This window comes from Mobula hypostoma, chromosome 10, assembly GCF_963921235.1.
Source record: "Mobula hypostoma chromosome 10, sMobHyp1.1, whole genome shotgun sequence".
In the NCBI taxonomy this organism is placed as follows: domain Eukaryota; kingdom Metazoa; phylum Chordata; class Chondrichthyes; order Myliobatiformes; family Myliobatidae; genus Mobula; species Mobula hypostoma.
The window spans coordinates 34,195,883-34,218,177 of record NC_086106.1 but is presented as its reverse complement, the minus strand read 5'-3'; the positions used below and the strand labels follow the sequence as shown (position 1 = coordinate 34,218,177).

The window sequence follows — 22,295 nt, the reverse complement described above, 5'->3', positions numbered from 1 at the left end:
TTAGTTCTATAAAAATGGGTTATGTTCCTTTACAGAAAATAGTAAAAAGCGCAGATGAGCAGACACATTGGAAACAATAAGTATAATATCTCAGATAATACTTAACAGTAAAAAAAATGACATCTCTGGAAGCTTTGCGTCCCTGCTTATGGAGCTTTCAAGAAAGGTGAAAAGGGAAGTTAAGAAGAAAATGCAACACAAGTTACTGAAGGAACTCAGCAGTTCAGGTGGCATCTACGGCGGGAAGCGAACAGTAGACAATTCCTCCACCATTGATGCTGCTCTCACCCACAAGTACTTCAGTTCCAAGATGTCCGCTTTCACCCTATCTTACCGCCACCTTGACAGTAATTCCTCTTTTCCTATCTGACACCCCTGAGTTTTCGTATTCAGCACATCATTCTCTGCAACTTTAGCCATCTTCAATGGGACGCTACCACTAAACACAACTGGACTTTCCCCGACCCTATCCCACTTTCCACAGGGATCACTCCCTCTGTGATTTCCTTGTGCATTCATTCCTCCCCCCAATTTCCACTCTGGTACTTACGCTGCCAATGGCAGAAGTGAACACCTGCCCATTGACCTCCTCCATCATCTCCATTCAGGGCCAGTTGAGGCAACACCTCACTTGCAAATCGGTGTTTAATGTGTCCGATACTCCGGGCGTGGTCTCTTCTACATTGCTGAGATCTGATGTACAATATATTGAGGGGCTGCTTTGTGACCGCTTCAGCTGCATCGCTGAAAGAGGAGTTTCTGGGTGGCCAATCATTTCAATTCTGATCCCCATTTCTGTTCCAACATCTTGGTCTATTGTCTGCTCTTCAATCATGATGGGGCCATTCTCATGTTGTAAGAGCAACACGTACTCCCTCTTGGTAGCCTTTAACTGAATGGCATAAACTTCGATGTTTGGAATTTCTGGTAATCCTTTCTTTCACTCTTCCTTCTTTTTCAATTCCCGACTCTGGCCTCTTCCGTCTTTTTCTCAATAACTTATTACCTTCCATTGTGACCATCCTCCTTCCATTTCTCCCGTAATTCATTCTTCTCTCCCATAAAACATTCTTCTTCTCCAGCTCTTTCCCTTTTGCATGTATCATCTCCCATCTTCTCAGCTCAATCCCCCATCCCCACCCAGCTGCCTTCACCTTTTATTGTCCTCCTCCCCTCCCTCCAGCTTCATATTCAGTAACTTCCCTCTTCCTTTCCAGTCCTGGTGAATGATCTCAGCCTGAGATGTCAACTGTTCATTAATTTCCCTAGCTGCTGCCTGACTTGCTGAGTTCCTCCAGTAATTTTTGTGTGTTGCAGTCGAAATTTCAGACAGAGACCCTTTATCAAGACTGAAAAGGAGGAGGGCAGAAGCTGCATGAAACAGTACAACATGGCTTTGTACGCAAAAAGTTGTGGCTCACTAATTTGACTGAGTTTTTTTGAGGACGTGTCCAATATTATTGACATAAAATTTAAATAAAATTGAGATAAAACACGGAATTTAGCAATGTTTTGTAAAGGTTCGGACAGTCAGACTGCTCCGGAAGTTTGGTTGCATCATATGGGATCCAGTATGATCTGGACAAATGGATGTACAATTGATTTAGTGGGTTGAAGGCATGAAAAGATAGTGGAAGGTTATTCAGATTGGAGGTCTTTGACTCGTGTGCCATGGGAATTATATACAATAAAAGTTAACTTCTTCTTTCTCCAATTTCTGCATGACGCAATTATGTTTGTATTCATCTTCAATTTGTCTATCAGAACCAACAATAAAATTCTGAGGTAGCAACACGCTTAATGGAAAAAATGTCCTGTGTTTTTAAAATATATCAGAAACATCAGGGAAGCCATAACCAATTCCCATGGCACACGAGTCAAAGACCTCCAATCTGAATAACCTTCCACTATCTTTTCATGCCTTCAACCCACTAAATCAATTGACAAACCCAAGTGTCTGACCAGGTCATTTAACTCAGATTGAGTTATCAGATGCGTCTCACTCAACAGAAAAGTTTCAAAATCTGTGTCAGTATCTGTGTCTTTTTGCATACCTGGCGGGTGCATCGTGACAGCTTCGTTAGCTTTCTCTGGACCGTATCTCTGCTGGCTTCGGTACTGGAAGACATTTGTCATTCGGCACATGGCTGAAGGGAGAATGAGGTATTCAATGGATTTCTTATTTTTAGCAGAGACACACTGGTTAGACAGAAGTAGTAGTCTGTCACATGAACTTTCTGCTCTCGCCATATCATCGAGACAACGAACGCTATTGACTTTCGAGCGCCTCTGAGCCAAGCTCTAAAAAGTACAGCGAGTGTTGCGCAACAAATGTGAGGAGCCAAGGCTCTGTCTTGATCACGAACTTTGCACCCAAAGTATAGCTTATATGTCTTAGTAACAAGCGGAGTCCTGCTCCGTCTTGGATATTTAAGCGTAAACTTACCACAAATACAACAGAAAATATCACGGCTGTTGCAACATTGGCTAGACATCTTGCTATCACAAATACTCCTGAAAGTACAATTACTTTATCATAATGAGTACGTACAATATGCTACGCGCATAGAGCATGCGTATCAACGTGATCGCAAACCGATATGCAAGTAAATGCAATGCATAGAGTAATGTGTGCGTGATGCTTTTATCGCTTTTCCAAAACAAGTCCTGCCGAGCTTGTGGTACGCGATGGGGATATTTCCTGGTGGTTTGCAGCATCAGCAGCGCAACATCCATGAGATACGCTTAAAGGTATTCACGAAGCAATATCTTTGTTGTCCAATGTAACTTGGATGAGAATATCGGTGCCAATGATTTGTAAACTTGTGGTTAACAGGAAAATTAGCATATAATGGAAAATGAAGACATTTACCCAAGTTCGTTCTCCAGATTTCCTGGGAAACTGATCATATCTCAAAAATGAATAGGTTGAATATATCTCAGACACGTGCGAAGTAATGCATTTTGAGTGCATAGTTGCCTGAAAGTTGTGACAGGTAGCGAGATTGTGGAAGAAAGTGTAGGACATGAAAGCTTTCCTCGGTCAGAAGGCTAAGCACTGGTTCTGGATGCCGTTCACAACTGCACAAGAGGTTTCATTATTTTTGTCATTTTTGTGTTATCCAGTTGTATCCTTAATAACTCCTTTGATTTTCTTTCTTAACATTTTTTTTGCAAGATTCAGCATTTGGCAATAACCAGAATCTGGTTATCAGTTTTCTAACTTTCTACAACGTTTGATCTATAAATCGGAGGTCTTCATTTTATCTTACTCAGTACATATATGCCCTGACTTCTCACTACTCCTTCGTTGAATTCTTCCAAACTTCAGGAGCACATCTTCAGATCACTCCGATAAATTACAACTGTGTCTTGTAAAACTATCGTGTCTGTCTAAGACAGCAACAGACAACATATTTTCTGCACACTGGCATGTAACTTAAGGCTCTGTTCGATGAGTTTCAAATCCACTCTGTTTGAAATTGGAATCAGAATGTAAATCAGTTTTATAATCACTGACATACAGTATGTCGTTGAATGTGTTTCGTCACAACAAATGTACAGTGCAAGATATAGCATTAACATAAGTTGCAATAAATAAGCACATAGAATTGGAATCGCAAGGTCGTATTTATAGGTTCAAGGACCATTCAGAAATATGATAGCTGAGGGTGGGTGTTCAGGCTCTTATACTTTCTCCTCGGTGGCAATAACAAGAGGGGACATCTCGGCTGGTGAGAGTGCTTAATAATGGATGCCTCGTTCTTGAGACACAGCCTGTTGCAATGTTCATGATGGTGGTATGGGTACGTCGGTGAAGCAGATGACTAAGTCTTCCTTCAAACCTTTGCAACCTCTTTTGATACTACATTTTGGAACCTCTGCACAAGGCGGTGAAACAACCAGTCTGAATACTCTCCACCGTACATCTGAAAAATTTTGCTAGTTCATTTGGTGATATCGCAAATCTTATGAAACTCCTAATTCATGATTCCATCAATGTGTTGGCCAATGTTTCCCGTAAGGTATGCGTATGTGCGCGCACACGCATCTTTTGCTATGAGTGTACAAAGGAATTTAAGCGGCACAGAAAAGGTTGTTACCCTTTATCTTGTTGGCATTTTAAGTATATTTCACGGACGTTTCCTTTTCCGGTTTCTGAATCAATGGTGTCAATAAGGTGGAGTACGTGATGATTTGTCTACAGATTTTAGAACACATTTTAGAACTGGATTATTTATATTGTTTTCACTGAAGAAATTATTCAGTGCGCACTTGTGGTCACTGGGCCAACAATAGCACAGCACAAGAATTTTCAGAATAGTGGACATTACAAATGAGAGGAAACATTGGTATTCGGCCCAAGTTAGTTCCTCCGAGATGACGACACCCAGGAACTTGAATCTGCTTATCTGTTTCTCCACTGACCCATCAATTACCGTAGGACCAGGGACTCATTTCAAAGACTTGAGAATACAGCAGAGAGGTTGATTAGCTTAGGGCAACATTTATAGTCGTTTTGCCTTATAGAAATCAGAAAGGCTGAACAAATGCGAAGACCTCCTTCCACATATGTGATACATTGAATTGCAATCCATTATTGAACTTCAGGTCCATCCACTAAAATCACAGGCGACAATCTAATGTTGTTTGGAAAGTCAAAAGCCATCATAGCAGCCACCACTTTTCAGACTCTTGCATAAATCTATCAAACACGGAGACTTGCCATTCTGTGCTCCATCAATTGGCTCAGTACTACTAACCTGCCGATTGTAATAGAACTGAATTCCCTCCTTCTTTCCAAGTTTCGTCCTGACTCGTTCTGGAATGTAACCTCTGACGAAATAGGACAGAAAATATATTTTAAAATATCATCTACTGTCTTGGTGTTTCCCATTATTAATTCAAAAATCATTTAGAGAAACAGAGTTTTAATGTTTTGATCAGCGTGTGCTTGAAGCGCACACGCAATATTGGGCATCTGTATATATTAATTGTACTGGTGATCGGTTATAAAATCATATCTGAAGAGTTTCTGAGGCAAGCGAGTTTCTGAGGCTAGCGAGTTTCTGAGGCCACTGTACAAAACACGTGTATTGGAAAGTCATAGGTTAAAGACTCAATGGAATCAGATGTTCACTTTCGTCCAACATCACCAATGAATATGCTTGTGGCTTTGATTTTCAGCGCAGGGCAGGTGGCAGCTCCGCTCACTGAAACAGCTGTACAAAACTACTGAAGCCTCCACCCATCTATTCTATCTGTCAATAATTGTACTCAGTGTCTCATCTCATAGTTTTACTTCTTGAAATTAAGCGAATGCCTCCTTCTAAAAGCAGCACGGGGCAAACGTGACCCCAGATGCTGCGGTTTTCAATGAACAACAGATGGGCAATAACGGATGGCGACTTAAGATAAGGACGCAACGGTCACTTACTGGTCGTTCAGTACGTTACATTGTTTTGTTGGGCTATTCTTTCACAACAGAATGGAGCAACGAAGAGAGGAATTGTATTTCAAAACTCCATCAGCTGATTTTAAGCATCAAGCTCCTTACATCCCGACAATGGTAACATGGTACCAGGAATCAAGAATCACCCTAAGCTGTCAGTATGAATGCACATGCATAAAGTCACGGCAATACCATCATATGTTCTCTTGTTAGACTGACAAAATTATGAATATCCATTTCAATTTGCTTTCAATTTATTTCTGCGCCTTGGTTGTTGTCCTGACATGGGTAGCACATTAATTTCAAGAGATAATGAAGTATTTTGTAGGAATACTCGGCCACGTCAAATGGTGTCACTGAACAGGCGTGGCTCTATCTGAGAAACATGGTCTCTGATCTTGGTTCCCTTGTCTATCCAATTTATTCATTCGATTGCCATTAACAAGAAATAACATTTCATAATGAAATGAAGACTGAGGATGCGAGTGACGAGTCCAAACCACATCAGTCTCGATGTAAATACACGGTCCGCACCTCTCTTTTCAAATTTCCCTCTCACCATCAATGCATGCCCTCTAGTATTACACATTTCAATCCTGTTGAAAATATTTCGGCTTCCTGCAATTTATATGCTTCCCGTAATTTTCTAACGTGCTCTCAGGTCTCCCCTTCGTAGGCCACTGAAGTATAAACAACCCTAGTTTCCCCAAGCTCTCCTTATACTACATGACCTCTAATTCTGACAGAATCCTTATAAGCCACTTCTGCACATATCAAACTGCAACTTTACTTCCTGAAGCTTGAAAACACATCTCTGGCTAATAAAGGCAAACATGAGATTCGCTTTCTTTACCACACTATCAAATTGTGCTGCCACTCTGAGAGAGCTGGGACATGGACCCCCAAGATCGCTCTGTACTTGAAAGGCGCAGAGACACATGACATGATCCCTTGGGGTCTCCCAATGTCTCGGAAGAGGCGCCCCACTCACTCGTTTGTCGAGCTGATCAAAGAATTAAGAGAGGAAGATAATACGACGGAGGCGTGTCAGATCTCCGTCAGCAGAGTACAGTCTGCGGTAGTAGCCTCGGTGCTACTGATCCCTGATAGCCCTCCCTTGGGGGTGATAAGTGAACTCGTTCCTGAGATTAAAACTGAGATATCCATGTTGTTATCTGCAGGTGCGACCATTCCGCATGACAAAGCCGACTGGGAGTCGAACCCCCGAGGGGACGGACGAAGCAGTGGGCTGCTGGTGAATGGGGTCCCGCGGGAAGGGGAGCGACCGTTATTCTCTGCGATAACTGTGGGGAAGAGAAATACTTCAGGTGGGAGTGTGAACGCCGGGAAATCTTCGGAGAGTGAGCCCCCAGCTACCTAAGTGGAGAAAGACGAAAGGAAACTTAGAACCCAGTGAGGGAACGGCCTGGCTTCTCGGGGGGAATACGTTCCAATCAATATATCAACGAACACCCTAAAGCAAAAAAATCTTATTCCTGAAGGCTTAGTGGGGCCAAGCTCCAGTGTATCGCTACGGATCGAGGGTATTTATGCTGGAGCCATATTTGACACAGGCTCTCAGGTTACTCTGCTGTACCATTTGTTTTACAACCGGTATTTGACGCATTTACCATTGACGCAGTTCAATGCGCTAGAGGTCTGGCGTCTTAGTACGGATGACTACCCGTATGATGGTCACTTGTGCTTGAATCTGGAGTTTTCGGAGACAGACGTGGGAGCAGCTGAGGTCCTTGGTACATTTGTGTTAGTTTGTCCGGATCCGGTCGAACAGCGCAAAGCTTCAGTTCTTTTGGGGACGAATACCCGTATTGTGAAAAGGCTAATGGGAGCCTGCAAGGAGAAAGTTGGAGAGCGTTTTCAGAGAACATTGTCTATTTACCTCATGTTCCGAGCTGCTTCTCAGGAAGTGTGTGACCGCACTGGGCTGGATGATGAGCATAAACGGGGGACTGTGTGGTAAACCCAGTCCAAACCAGTCGTGTTACGGCCTGAGGAAGTAGCTAAAGTGACGGGAAACTCCAAATTTCCCGGAATGCCTGATGTCAAGGACCTCTTGGTGGATGCTCCGGAAGACCACGAAGAGAAGTCATCCTTACCTGCGGGGGTATTGATGACACTCAAGCTGTAGAAGCCCCCAGTTGCACAAGTGAACAGATTGACAGTAATTGTCAGGACCACCTCGGAGAGGGAGGGCAGCCTTAGCCGGCATATGCCAATGGCACATCTCTTTCCAGTGACGGTAAAATCTAGTGTCTCTGTGAGACAAGTCGGGAAGAAACTCTCTCCAAAAAAGGGAAATTTGACTGCCGAGTCATTCAACTTCGGGTACTCCCCGGTACCTGGAAGCTGGAAGGGAAGTTTAATTAGAAGATTTTGAAGATGGAATATGTCTTTCCCACTGATGCGTTTGATGTGGGTTGTTCCAAGAGCACTCACCACACCATTCGGTAGACAGAGAACACCCCGTTCAGAGACAGGTCGCGGCGACTGGCGCTTGCAGACGTTTAGACGTTCGGCAGCATCTCCGGAAGCTGAAGGAAGCTGGGATCATCACTGAGTCCAGAAGCCCTTATGCGTCGCTAATGATGGTGACCAAGAAGAAGAATGGGAGGGTACAGATGTGTGTGGACTGTCGGGCTCTTAACGGGCGTACAGTCGCCGACCAGTATACTGTGCTGAGAATGGTGGATGCGTTGGCCTGTCTGAGTGGTGCGAAGTGGTTCAGTGGGCTGAACGTCAGGAGTGGATATTACCAGACACCCATGAGTGAGGCTGACAAAGAGAAGACGGCTACTGGGATTCTTCCAGTTTGAAAGGATAGCCCAGGGCATATCAAGAGCCCCCGGCGACTTTCCAGCATGTCATGGAGAAAGCCGAGGGGGATATGAACTTGCTTAAGGTGTTGCTCTACCTGGATGATCTCACAGTATTCCGGTCCACCTTGAACGAATATGAGACTGGACTACTGAAAGGTGCAGGGCTGCCTGAAAGATGCAGGGTAAAACTTTCCCTGGACAAGTACGGGACGTCTATCAACTATGTGGGGCACATCGTCTCAGGGATGGAGTAGTTAATGATCCGTCTAAGATAGAAGCAGTGATCACAAGGCCAAGGCCCCAGTCTGTGAGCGTCCTGACCTCGGTCCTTGGATTCTGTGAGAAATATCGGAGGTTCGTGAAGGACAATTCTAAAGCGAGTGACCACTTAAATCAACTTCCGTGCTGTTACACTCTCTGGGGGAAGAAAGGGAGGAGGACTAAAAGAGAAATTGGCAAAGATTATTTTAGCCACTCGGAGCTTTTTGGAGCGAGATGGGATCTGAAATGTGAAGAAGCCTTTCAGTTGCTAAAGGAACAGCTGAGGAAAAAGGCTGTGCTGGCTTTTGCAAACCCCCGATTGCCGCATGTACTGCATACGGATGGCAGTAGACAGGGCTTCGGGGAGTTCTGCTTGCGGGACCAGGACACAGGATTGACACCTGTCGCTTTCGTCAGCTAGGGTCAGTCACCCTCTGAGCGAAACTACCCCACACACAATTTGGAGTTCCTGGCTTTGAAATGGGCTGTAGTGGATAAGCTAAGTGACTATATGTATACGACATGAATTCTGCAGATGCTGGAAATTCAGCAACACACATCAAAGTTGCTGGTGAACGCAACAGGCCAGGCAGCATCTCTAGGAAGAGGAACAGTCGACGTTTCAGGCCGAGACCCCAGTTCCTGCCCAGGAAGAGCTTGCCCTCCACGCCTTTGGTAAAGCGCTCAAGCCAGAGCGTCTTCGGCAGCATGTTCCCCTGACATCACCATCATCACTGGCAGAGGCAAAAGGGCGAAGAAACTTCAGTCCCCCAAGGCATTCTAGTGTCACCCGGCACGCCACGAGGTTGGGCTTATGTCACCGAGGTGGAGGAGGAAACTGACAAAAAGAGGACCCCGTGACACAGTTCCGACCAGCACCGCGCAGGCCCCATGGCGTGCCGCGGAGTGGTCTCTGCTATCGGTATGGCGAGGCAAGCCATATGGCCTGAGATTGCTCCGCAGCAGCGCCACGCCATAGCCCAGCGCAGCCAGCCGGCGCCGCTCCACACCTCCAGCAGAATTCTGCGGTTGTCGCCTCTCCGGGTGGGACGTTTGGGTGAAGAACAAGGCTTTTGCGTGGCCTGCGCGGTAGAGGGCATCAGAGGTCTTGCGTTGGTGGACACGATGTCAATCCTCACCATTACCTATCCGGCTTTCCTCGCAATACGGCCCATCCACCCTGCCTGGGCCAACAACCCCGCCGGTCCAGCGGCTACGGTTACTGGCAACTGTGCAGTGCTGAGAGGGAAGAGGTGGCTGCGCATCGCAGTGGGGAAAACACAGTAAAATACGAGGTGCGTATGGTTGACATCCGGGAGTCCTGCCTCATTGGCCTGGACCTGCTGGCACGCTGGGGGGCGCGCGTGGTTGTACTGGGGGCAATGCTCTACATCGGCGCCGAAGCCGTGGTCCTCTGGCAGGACAGCTTCAGAAAGCGGACCCGGCGGGGTCAGAACAAAGCACCACGGTCTCACCGCGGCCCTCCACAGCGAGCAGGTGAGCGATCCTCTGCTGGAGACCTCTGCCCATTCCTGCCATTGTCCCACGGATTGTTGAGCGTGGGACAATGGCCGGAATGGGCAGAGGTCTCCGCCCTAGATCCAGAGATTAAAGCCCTATTCTCTCAGTGGGCACGCCGGAGTAGCGGGATGGGCTGCTGTTCTGGCGGTAGCCACGGTGTTACGGTCCGTGCACGGGCTGGTGGGGCAGGCCGTTTCGGGGTCACAAAGACGTTGGGCAAGTTGCGCGAACGCTTCTATTGGCCAGTGGACAGGCAGGACGTGGAGCTGTTCGTTCACTACAAAGATGCTTGAACGTCCCAGAACGAGCCGGAGTCAGTCTAGGGCGCCAATACAGCAGTACCAGGTGGAGGCCCCGGTATGGGTCTACTACCGCAGCCGGAAGAAGAGACTATCCCCCAAGTTTGCAATCCATTAGAAGGGGCCGGGAGAGCTGTTCGACTGCATCTCCGATGTGGTATACCGAGTGCGGTTGCCTGAGTGGCCGAAGCCAGTCGTGCCGAACTGGGACCGTCTGGCACTAGCTTGTGTCGTACAGTTATTTGCATGTGTGTTTGTGAGTCACAGTGACTGTAACCAGGGAATGTAATAATCACCTCCCCGTCTGCATGTGACTGAGTGGGTTTCTCCCCGGGTCATAGCGCCCGGTGCTTGTCCCAGTAAACTCGGCTGTTGAATTAAACGAGCTTAACGGGCTTGTTTTCTTTGTCAGCATGGATCAAATGCTCGCCACTATATATATGATCACTATCATTGGAGGTTCTGGAACGGAACAACATTAGTGATGTACCTGCAAGCAGAACCATCAATCAAGTACTACACTCTGTCTTCAGTAGGCAACACAATCATGAATCCAAATGGCCAAGTCACCATGGATAGCATGCTTCTTAATCTTCTGTACGGATCTCCCATGAGTGGCTTTCTCGCATATCTCCCTAAAACCCACGAAGACATATTCTAACTCTCTACCTTTATCAATCATCTCCATCACCTTCTTGAAACTTTCAATACTGATACTAAGAGATGACCTGCCTCGCACAAAGTATACTGATGATCCTTAATTAAGATATGCTTTCCCAAAATGCTCATACATTCTATTTCTAAGAATCCGCCACATCAGTTTCCCTACCACTGACAATAAGATCCACCAATCTATTATTTCCAGATTAACGCCATTTCCATTCCAAATAAAGGAACACCATCCTCCCTCCACCACCACCCCCCTCCACCCCGCAACAGCTTCTTTCTTCCCTCAGGGAGTGAGAATAATGAATACCCTGCCAACGCCTGTATATCGTCTCTAGGCCAGCGGACTGCTTACTGCACTGTTTACTATTTATCTGCACTCCGCATTACTACATACATTTTGAATTATAATTTATTAACTTATTTATAGTATATTTTGGTGTTTTATATGTGTGTGATATATGTTGTGTGGCTGCACCGTCATCCGGAGGAACGTTTATTTCGTTTGGTTGTCTATATGTACACTCAAATGACAATAAACGAACTTCAGACTGAACTTGTACAAATATGTTGGTCATGGCATCAGCCTTCACCGTTCTCGCCTTTCCCTAGAATACTTCAGTAGGCCCTGCAAACACTTCAAGACGAATGATTTTAAAGATATTCCTAATCTCAAAATGTCCTGCCAAATTAGCACGCTCCACTCTGGTCTCACTACCCTCTAATTCTCTCCCCTTGGTAAAAACATATGCAAAGTACACCTTAGGACTGCACGCTCATAATCGCTCTCTAAAAGCATGCTTCCTACTTTACCCGTGAATGGTTCTGTCCTCTGCCGAGTTATCTTTGTTTATCGAAGTGGGTATCCTACTTGCCAAAATATGGTCTCTCTCTCTCTCTCCTTCTCTCTCTCTCTCTTACACACACACACACTCACTCTCTCACTCTCCTAATTTTCTTATTGAGACTTTTCTTGCTTATTTATATTTTTTTCAGTATCACCGTTCGATTTTATCTCCCTAAACCTTAAGCATGCTTTCTTTATCTTCTTGACTAAATTTGCCACGTCTGCCACCACCCACTCGTCCTTATAAGTTATAGATTCCATTAAAATTATCTATTTTATGCGTATCGGCTACCCTCAGAAGTTGATCATTTATCATATTCATTGCCCATCTTCTTCTCCCTTTGACATCATTATGGAATATGGTTCGTAGTTTGCCACGTTGTTCGAATTTGACAAATCCCTTCACAATGAACAATCTGATAGGATCTTCGTCCCTAAGTCCATCTCCTTTCTGTCTTCTGATCAGAAATGACCGGATTACTACCCTAAATTAGACAGATTTGTGTTTTTTTCAACTGAATGCTTTCTGTCTAGTCGAGTTCCTCCAGTATCTTGTGTGTTACTTCGTTACTATCCACGCACATTGCATGCTAAGTCTCGAAACCACAATTGAAAATAAACTTCGGTTCAGAGTTTGTTACTACGTCTGGGATCAGATTCATGTTGACAACCAGTGGTGAATAGAGGAAGCAAGATAGGGAGACAGGAATGTATTCAGTTTGTCTGCATCATTAGGAATAATCTTTAGTTATTCGTGGTGATGAACTGAATTGGTTTCAGAGCATTTTCTGTGTCATAATGACCTTCAGACTTTTAACATGTTTTTGCGAAGCTCTCTCCATATAACAGAGCAAAGAGAAATATGTTCAGTACGATGGGAGGAAGCAATGAAGATCTTTCTCTAAATTTGTATCCATACATTCACGTTAATGCGTCATATATTTTACCGATGTAATTATGGGATATAATGCATATAATTTTCCAAGCTATAATGGTAGTGAATGTGCAGTCATTCTGCATCATGCAAATGAGGCCAACCTCTCGAGGCTTATAAAGTCTTTGCTCCTCCATAACTTTGCACAGACAACCTGCGCTGATGTCTGGAACCTTCTCTGTTTAGCAGGTTTTCAGGTCGTGAAGGAACAATGAATATTTTATGTGTTTCGATATTTTTAACCTGGCTGCCAAGTAAGTGCAGTTCAGTTTTAAAGAGAATAATGTTTACTATATTGCCGTTGCTTCCACAAATTTCATTTTATGTTAAATGCTGTGCTGCTTCAGATATGCGATGACGAAATATGTTTTCCTTCCTTCAGATGCCTTCAGTGTATCGGTAGAACAGACACCAAGAGAAGCAATAAAACAACCAGGCGAAACTCTGACGATCAACTGTGTTTTAAAAGATGGTAACTGTGACCTGCGTAGCACATCATGGTTCATCCAAAGACCGAGTCAATCGGGTTGGGATAGGCTGTCTATTGGAGGACGATATGCGGAATCAGTCAACAACACAACAAAGTCCTTTTCCTTGCAGATCAGCAACCTAATTGTTGAAGACACGGCCACGTATTTCTGTACTGCTGCAGACCACAGTAACGAAGCTGAGCACATGCCAATTCAAAAAGTTTGAAAATCTTTCACGCGAGAATCTCTGACTGCTTCGTTCTTATGGAAAAGAAAATTACTGAGCAGCAGTTGATTCCGCTATAGAGCGAGCGTACATTAGTACTAAGTTGGCGACAGTCACAATGCCGCTTATGTCCAAGTGGACACAGCTGGAGGTGCAGCGTCAGTATTCTCCCAGAGTTATGTAAATGGAGACCTTATTGCTATTGAATCAACCACTGTGCAAACGGATAAACCACAGTGATGAATCTTCAGGCCTCTTTATGCACAAATCGCATCGGCAGTTATTAATGCGAAATTAATGTAAAATATTCCTTTAGGGACTCAAACTGCTTTCTGACAAAGATTCTTTATCTCTGCCAGAGACTGGTACACAAAATATAGCGTTGCTCTATATGTTTGTGCACTTGCAGTACATATGTGATAATCATGTTAATAGCTAAGCCTTGATATTATCTACCTGGCTGAGAACTATTATCGACGGGATTTAAACAAGCCAGTGCAACCATTTAATTCATGTCCCCTACCATCGTATCATGGACGTATGGGATTATCTGACGGATTTATACGCTATTTACAACAATGAGGATATTGTGCTGATATGAACTGATGTGCAACAACAGTGCCACAGTAGTCTAAGCCTCCGAAACAGTTTTATTTTTTTAGCTCATCTATTTGTAAAAAGGATTACAAAATATGCCTTTACGTGCATGGATGTTACTCAACATAGTTTTTCAAACGATTTCACTTCTCCTTTATGTTGAATTCTACCTACAGTCCCTGGTACTCAAACAGCGAAATGCCAGTTTTATTATCATATGCGCTTACAGCGCACTGAATAAATACAAGGGCGGGTGAAACTGAAGGAAATGGAATATATTGGTCAGCCCTTCGTTCCTGTATTATTGTGGAAAGCCTCCGCCTATCTTTCGGTTTTAATGATTACTTTCTGAATTGAGCTGAATAGCAACTTAATCAATGTGTGCAAATACCATAACGGAACTGGTACAAAGCTGACTGTGAAACCTGGTAAGTGATATCTTTTATTACATTTTGAGCAAGCACGTACTTTTCCCCGAGGTGAAGTATAATTATATTCTCGTTTAAATGATGCAATCTGAAAAGGGCAGTATGATTTTTTTTTGGAGTATAAGCATTTCACTGAGACACCCCAGAAGAATTTAAGTATACGTCTTTCTCCTCCCAAGATAATACCTTCGCTCGTTTTAAAAAACGAACACTGGAGTATTTTTTACAAATTGAAGCGCATAAATTACCCTCGACCTGCTACGCCCCACCCCCGTCCGACGGTTACTTTAAAGTATTACCTGCTGTATTGATGTAAGTGCCATATCCTCATATCTTGGCATATTTGAGCGTGGATTTACTCTCCAATGGTCACAGTATAGAACTTTGAAGATGAAATACCTTTTAGTTCAGAAGGGATTGATAGCTTAATAACCTGATACTTTGAGGGGGTTGTTAGAACATATACTCATTGCAAAAACAACTTGTGATTTAGCTGCAACAGAAGAAAGAAATGTCTTCTATTTAGAAACACATACCATTCTTTAACAAATCCATACATTTAGAAGACCAGGTTGAAACAAATTTTATGTTGTCAGAATCGTTGGACTTACATAACTTTAGTTATAATTTGGTGTCAATGGTGAGAGTGTTCAGGGAGGGCAGAGCTAGGCTAAAGTTCTGTGCGCAAGGCCGGAAAAGATACTGAATGAATGTCAACATAATCAATATCGTCTTTGAAAGCGGGGCACAATAATATTAAGTCTGTACCATCTCGCTAAATGCTTTAGTCAATTGCCACGGCGCTATACTTAATTAAATGTTACACTCCAGATCTTAATGAATGCCATTCCAGATGCAGATTATAAAGGTTTACAGTGTTAATCAGACTGTTTTGTGGTACAAAATATAAAACTGTGTTCAATGAAGCAGTATGCTAAAATATAGGTTGCAATGCAAACATTGCTGCGAAACGGGTTTTAATTTTCATCAGTCAATTGAATGAGAGCGTCTACAAGTAGTTCCTTCCCAAAGCAAACTCAAATGAAAGCAAACCTCTGACACTATTATGGGACCCACAAATGTCAGGGAAGCAATTTGCAAAAATATCCATCATTCGTCCAGTTTACTTGACCTTATTGCTATTTGTTTGCTTCATCTTTCTTAGTTTTAAGAATGCTGTCAAGCTCCTTTGTCCGAGCTTAGTAGTGTTTAAAAGTCCTCTGAATCTCGTTGTTTATGGAGTTTTGTGGGAACCCAGTACAATTCCACTTGTGTTTGTCTTTGTTAAATAGGCAAGTAAACAACATCGTCTTTGTTCGTATATAGCACTGTGGTGTATTACTCCGCCTGCCCGGCTAATTTTCTCCCAAATTAATGTAGACCTCCCCTTGCATTTTGATCTTTTTGGGAAAGGAACTTCTCAGACGTCAAGCACAGCCCATTCCATGCACTTAATTGAGAAACTGAGAAGGAATCGACATGTGAGAAGAGTACCAGAAGGTGAATGTATTAAATACTTGGAAACACCATCAACACCCTTTCTATTTTATTATGCTACTTGCAATCGAAGGGAAGCTGTGTGATACGAGCACCTCTTCTTCAGTCCAATAAAATTTATTGGACTACTCTTTCACTTCATGGTCGTCAGTCTTATTATAAGCTCTATTTCTTTGTATGTCCGAAACGATCTCTGCTTTAAGAATTATGCCAATTTTCTCATTCTGCATTCGAATAATTTCAACATTTGCAATACCCTGTGAAAGAAATTAAATCTTTCCCTAATCTATATCCTAAAGGGGAAATCCCATATTTATGTTCCAATGCACTCCCACATCCGAAAGACATGCTGTTGGTTAGCTAACTGGCAAATTAGTATTGTCTACAGTGCTTAGAACAATGATAGAATTTGATGTAATTGATGTGGTTGTGGGGGCGAATAAACTAAAATGGATTAATGTAGAATTATTGCAACTCACTTATGTAACCCTAGCCTAATCATAGGACGATTTACTAACCATTCTGACTTTGGACGATAGAATTAAATGACAGTACCTGGGAAACCCACAAGGTCATGGGGAGAACAAGCAAGTTCCTTAGAGACGGCATCAGAATTGAACTTTGTACACTGACACTTCGAGCTGTGATAGTGTTGCGCTAACGGCAAAGTTTTTATGTGTCTTGCACTTCTCCATAACTCTTTCTAAATATCTATGTTCCCTTAGTCCATATCTCCGAGACTAATTATAAATATTCGGGACCCAAACACATATCCCTGTGATTCTAGTGAGCAGTTAGCATTGTCCTGTTACAATGTCAGCCATATTCCAAAGATGTTTGCTATGGTTTAGTGAACGTGGGCATGCGCCGGAAACGTAGCGACAATTACGGGCAGTCCAGCACCTTCCTGACTAAATGGATTTGACGCAAACTACTCATTTCACGAGTTTGCTTCAGTTTCATTTCATAAGGCCATAAGACCATAAGAGACAGGAACAGAATTAGGCCATTTGACCTATCGCGTCTGCTCCTCCATTTCATCACGACTGATCCAATTTTCCCCTCCTACCCAATCTCATGTCTTCTCCCCGTACCTCTTTGTGTCCTCACCAATCAAGAATCTATCAACTTCAGCTTTAAATATACATAAAGACCTGGTCTCCACAACTTCATGCCAAAGAATTCGACAGATTCACCACTCTTTGGCTAAATAAATTCCTCCTGATATCCGTTCTAAAAGAGCGCCTGTCTATTCTGAGGTTGTTTCCACTGGTCTTAGACTCTCCCACTATAGGAAACATGCTCCCCAGGTCCACACTATCAATAGATTTCAATAAGGTCACGCCTCATTCTTCTGAATTCCAGCGAATACAGGCCCAGAGCCATTAAACACTCCTCATATGACAAGCCAATCAATCCTGGAATCATTTTCGTGAACCTCCTATGAACCTTCTCCAGTTTCAACGCCTCCTTTCGAAGATAAGGGGCCAAAAACTGCTCACAATACCCCATCTGAGGCCTCACCAGTGTTTTATAAAGCTTCAGCATTCCCTTCTTGCTTTTATATGCTAGTCATCTTGAAATGGATGCTAACATCGATTTTCCTTCCTCACCATAGATTCAACCTGCAAATTACCCTTCAGGGAATCCTGCACAGGCACTGCCAAGCCACTTTGCGGCACAGTTTTTTTTTTTGCATTTCCTCCCCATTTAGAAAATAGTTAACTCTTTCATTTCTTCCACCAAGGTGTTTGACCATGCACTTCTTGACACTGTATTTCAACTGTCATTTCTTTGCCTGCCGATTGTCCTAATCTGTCTAGGGGCCCCTGTATTTCCTCAAAACTAGCTGTCCCTCCACCTATCTTCGTATCATCTGCAAACGTTTCAACAATATTATCAATTACATCATTCAAATCATTGACATATAACGTAAAAAGAATCGATCAGATCCCAGTGGAACACCACTAGTCACCTTCAGCCAGACAGAAAAGGCTTGCTTTATTTCCCGCCAAACAGCCACTGCTTTATCCATGCTAGAATCTTCCTGTAATTCCATGGGCTCGTAGCATGTCTAGCTGCCTCATCAAAGGCCTTGTGAAAATCCAAATGCACAACATCAATCAACGATCGAACCGGGCACTGCAAATTCTCTCTCGTAGTGTAAAAATAGATCCTTAATTGGCAGGGTGGACTCGGAGAATTAAAGTGGCATTATGATCAATGTTATCTATTGCCAGTTCTATCTCAGTAGATACACTGTCAACCTGCCATTGTTGATTCCCACATTCAGTGCACTTCAACAATCATCTACAGCAACTTGCAGTTTGAGAAAAATGGAAACTTGCTGAAGTCGAAAAATAACTTTTGTCCCGTTCAGGTATACCTAGTCGAAAATTGTGGAGTCTGTAAAATAATATATTTTGTAACATGGACAGACTGGTGACGTTTCAGATACGATTACCATTTAGCAAGCCTACCTTACTCATGTTTTTTCTGCGACTATTAAATATCATCATCGTCAAATTGCAAAGTACATATACGTCATCATACACAAAGCAGAAATTAATTTTCTTGCGGGCATTCACAGAAGATACCATGAAACACAATCGAATCAATGAAAACACGCACACATTAAGGCGGACAACGAAAGGGCAAAAGACAAACTGTGCAAATCAAACAGAAAAAAAAAAACAAATAATATAACTAAACAATAAATATCCTCACCATGAGATGATTTTTTTTTAAACTGAGCCCACAGGTTGTGAGAACATTTCAATGTCAGGGGGAATGAAGTTGAGTGAAGGTAGTCCTTCTGGTTAAAGAACCTGATGTTGAAGGGGTAACATTTGTTTTCGAACCAATTAGTTTGGGTACCTAGGCTTCTGTACCTCTTTCCTGATGGCGGCAGCGAGAAGAGAGCGTGGCCTGGAACTTGAGGGTCCTTGAAGATAAATGCACATTCCAGCAACTGCGCTGCGTATAGATGCGCTTAATGGCGGGGAAGGTTATATTCGTCATGAACTGTGCTGTATCCACGACCACTTTTTTGTAGGCTATCCGTTGAAGGCCATTGATATTTCCATACCAGACCGTAATGCAATCAGTCAGTATACTCTCCACCGAACATCTGCGTAAGTGTGTCAAAGTTTTCGATGACATGCCGGATCTTTTCAAACTTTTAAGAGAGTAGAGCTTTCTTTCTAAGGGCACTTACCAGCTGGACTCTGGATAGATCCTCTGAAATGATAACGCAGAGGAATTTGAAGATGCTAACTCTCCCGACCTCTGACCTCTAGATGAGGACCTGAAGAAGGACCCGCGGTTTTCTCCTCCTGTAGTCAATAATCAACTCCTTGGTCTTGCTGACATTGGGTGAGAGATGTTATTCTGACAGCTAGATTTTCAATCTCTCTCCTCTAATAAATTCGTACGGCCAACGACAGCTTTGATACGACGAAGATTAATCAGGCGAAGTTTAAAGTACCATTCAAGGTATAAAAACAAATCACCATAAGCTGTGATACCATTATACTGAAGGAAATATCTCAGCTTCAGTCATCCCTTCAGCCGAAATGTCGTGGAAGCGCTAACGTAGCTCTTGACATGTAGAGATTCTTATGATGCAAGGAATATTGTAGTTGTCTTATGCCTTACAGGTTGTCAGAAGAACAACGTACAATTTATCCAATCATTTCAAAGACTTCTGTTTTTCTTAATTTTAGCAAAACAACCGCCCCCGCCAAACATCAATCTTGTCTATTCTGCAACTGCCGAACAAAAAGCACAGGGTTTTGTGGAATTGATTTGTCTCATGAGCGAATACCTACCTGAAAGCATCGCAGTGACCTGGCAGAAAAACCCGTACAGTCCGGCTTTACCACCACTTCTTCCACTGAAAGCTCAAGTGAAACGTTTACCTCAGCAAGTGTGCTCAAAGTGCCTGTGAACGAATGGGCCAGTGGTGCTGTGTACTCGTGCCAAGTATCCCACTCTGCAACCAGCAGCAACATCCGCAAAGAAATACGAGCTGAGTCAGGTAAGAAGCAGTTCCCAGTCCATAGGTTCGGTATTTCCACTTTCGTCCTCAGTATTTCATTTGGTGGGCTGTAATCATCTACAGACAAGATTTTAAAATAACCATGCTACTAAAGATTAAGATGCGTGCCAGTTCCAATTCGGGTAAGGGACAGATAGGAGTGTGAGTCGGAATGTTTAGGCAGCAAACATTAAATATCAGAGGTAAGAATTACAAGGAATATTGCGAAGTGCAGTCAGAAGACGTCATGGCGCTTCAGTGAATATTGATTTCCGATCATGTTAACGCATCGAATAGAATTTGTATATTTGAAATGATTCTAAGGAATCCGGACATCTTAAAAGATAAGCACAGGAAAGCAGCGGTAAAAAAAAATCTTCCGTGATCATCTTTAACTTGCAAATTTAACAGCTCATTAATTTTTACTGGTGTGTTATATCTGTAGCTGGTATCAGCATGCAATAATGAAAGTTTTGGAAAATAAATAAATGAGAAGAAGAAAGTAGTCGAGGCAACCACTCGACTTATCAGACAGTTAAACCTCGTGGTAAACTGGTCTTTCATTCTTGCATAAATAGATCGAACACTGCATATTTATTTAGCACTTATTTCTATTTAACATTCACTTCCATCTTCTAGCTTCCTGTGTTCTGTCCTCCCTCAGCCAATCTCTCTGTCTTGCTGCATCCCATTCACTGTTTTGCCACAAGCCACTGCCCCTTCCCCACGCCAGTGTTTTATCACTGTCGTACTTTCCCGGGATGTCCGGCTGTATCTCTCCCTCTATCCTTCGCCACACTTGTCTATGAATGACGATATGTTATTCATTTTCAACCATTTCCTTTCTTTTCAGTATAGAAGAGTAGTGTGTGGTCATGATCTAACTCAACGGTTCACGAAAAGACGACTTAACCATGATTTAAAATGAACAATTTCCACCTTGAGCTTTTAACGTGTAGCAGGTTATTAATAAATGGAAATCCCTGCTAAACTTTCGATTCGTCACGAGTCCTTTCAATGACTGTACTTCTTCTAGAATTCGCATTATTTCTGAGAGATCCTACCGTTCAATAAATGTGGATGAACAAAACTGCCACATTGGTGTGTGAAGTGATCGCTACAACTCCAGCTGAGGTTTCCATCTCTTGGACAGCGGTTGGGAAGGAAAGGGCTGTTGATGTTCAAACAGAATAAGCAGCGAAGATCGGGAGTCAATACTTGACAGTCGGCCGTTTGACCAGCAGCGTGGCCGAGTGGGAGAGCGGGGTAGAATACTCCTGCTCGGTGCAGGACAATCAATCAGCTGCTCCCTTATCAAAAAGGACACGAAACGCAAAAGGTGGGTGCAATAACAACAATCGAAATGCAAAGCAGTGTAGATGCAGAAAGAGGAACAGAAACTGCTGGATGCCAGGCAACAGTATTCAGAGGAAAACAGGCATGATGGTGAACGGGTTGCCCTCTGTTGGAGTCATAATGCATTATCTTATTCAAGGGAAGATAGGTTTTCTGACAAGTGGTGCACCGATAGCGTTCCACGCAAGAATTCGTCGACTGAAATGTTGAAGTCATAGGACCCGACAGCATTGGAGCAGACCCTTCGGTCGACAGAAGCTAAGCCCGCTTCAGCACTCATTCAGCGAATTCCACTTTGATCTAGTTTATTGTTTCCTAGATTCAACAACTCTTCGAAGATTCTACTCTACATTAAGAGTAAATTATGGTAGTCGACGTGGCTAGCACTGGCATGTTGTTCGATATGGAAATTGAGAACCTTAAACAGAACGCGCACAGCCACACGACAACCGTATAAACTCCAGTAGAGCAGGTCAAGACCGAAATCAATGCTTGTGGAGACTTGCAGCAGGCATTCTTATAGTTGTATCCTTGTACTACCGCTCCAAAAAGTTGTAGTCATAAAATACTGCACAAAAATACAGGTGGCCCTCTGACTCCAATGTTCAAAGCTATTTCACATCTACCTCAATCCAATTTTCAGCAACAGAAAAAAAAATACTTCAGTGTCTTTCCTATTTCAGTGATCGACTAAATGTTTGCCAAATGCAGTGACTTAAGGTACTCTCTAAAGCTCCTTCCACTTAACTTAAGTACGTACTGTCTATGGATTTCATAGTCTACACATACGAATGTTTTTGTCTACTTAGCCTACCAGTGTCACTGATAATTCTGCGTGGTTTTATCGGGTCACTACTCAGTCTCA

General features: G+C 43.2%; 1 pseudogene; it reads left to right on the top strand.

Moving 5' to 3' along the window:
• Positions 1–9,851: 9,851 nt before the first annotated feature.
• Positions 9,852–22,295, top strand: part of LOC134352497 (Ig heavy chain C region-like) — a 75,065-nt pseudogene continuing 62,621 nt past the window's right edge.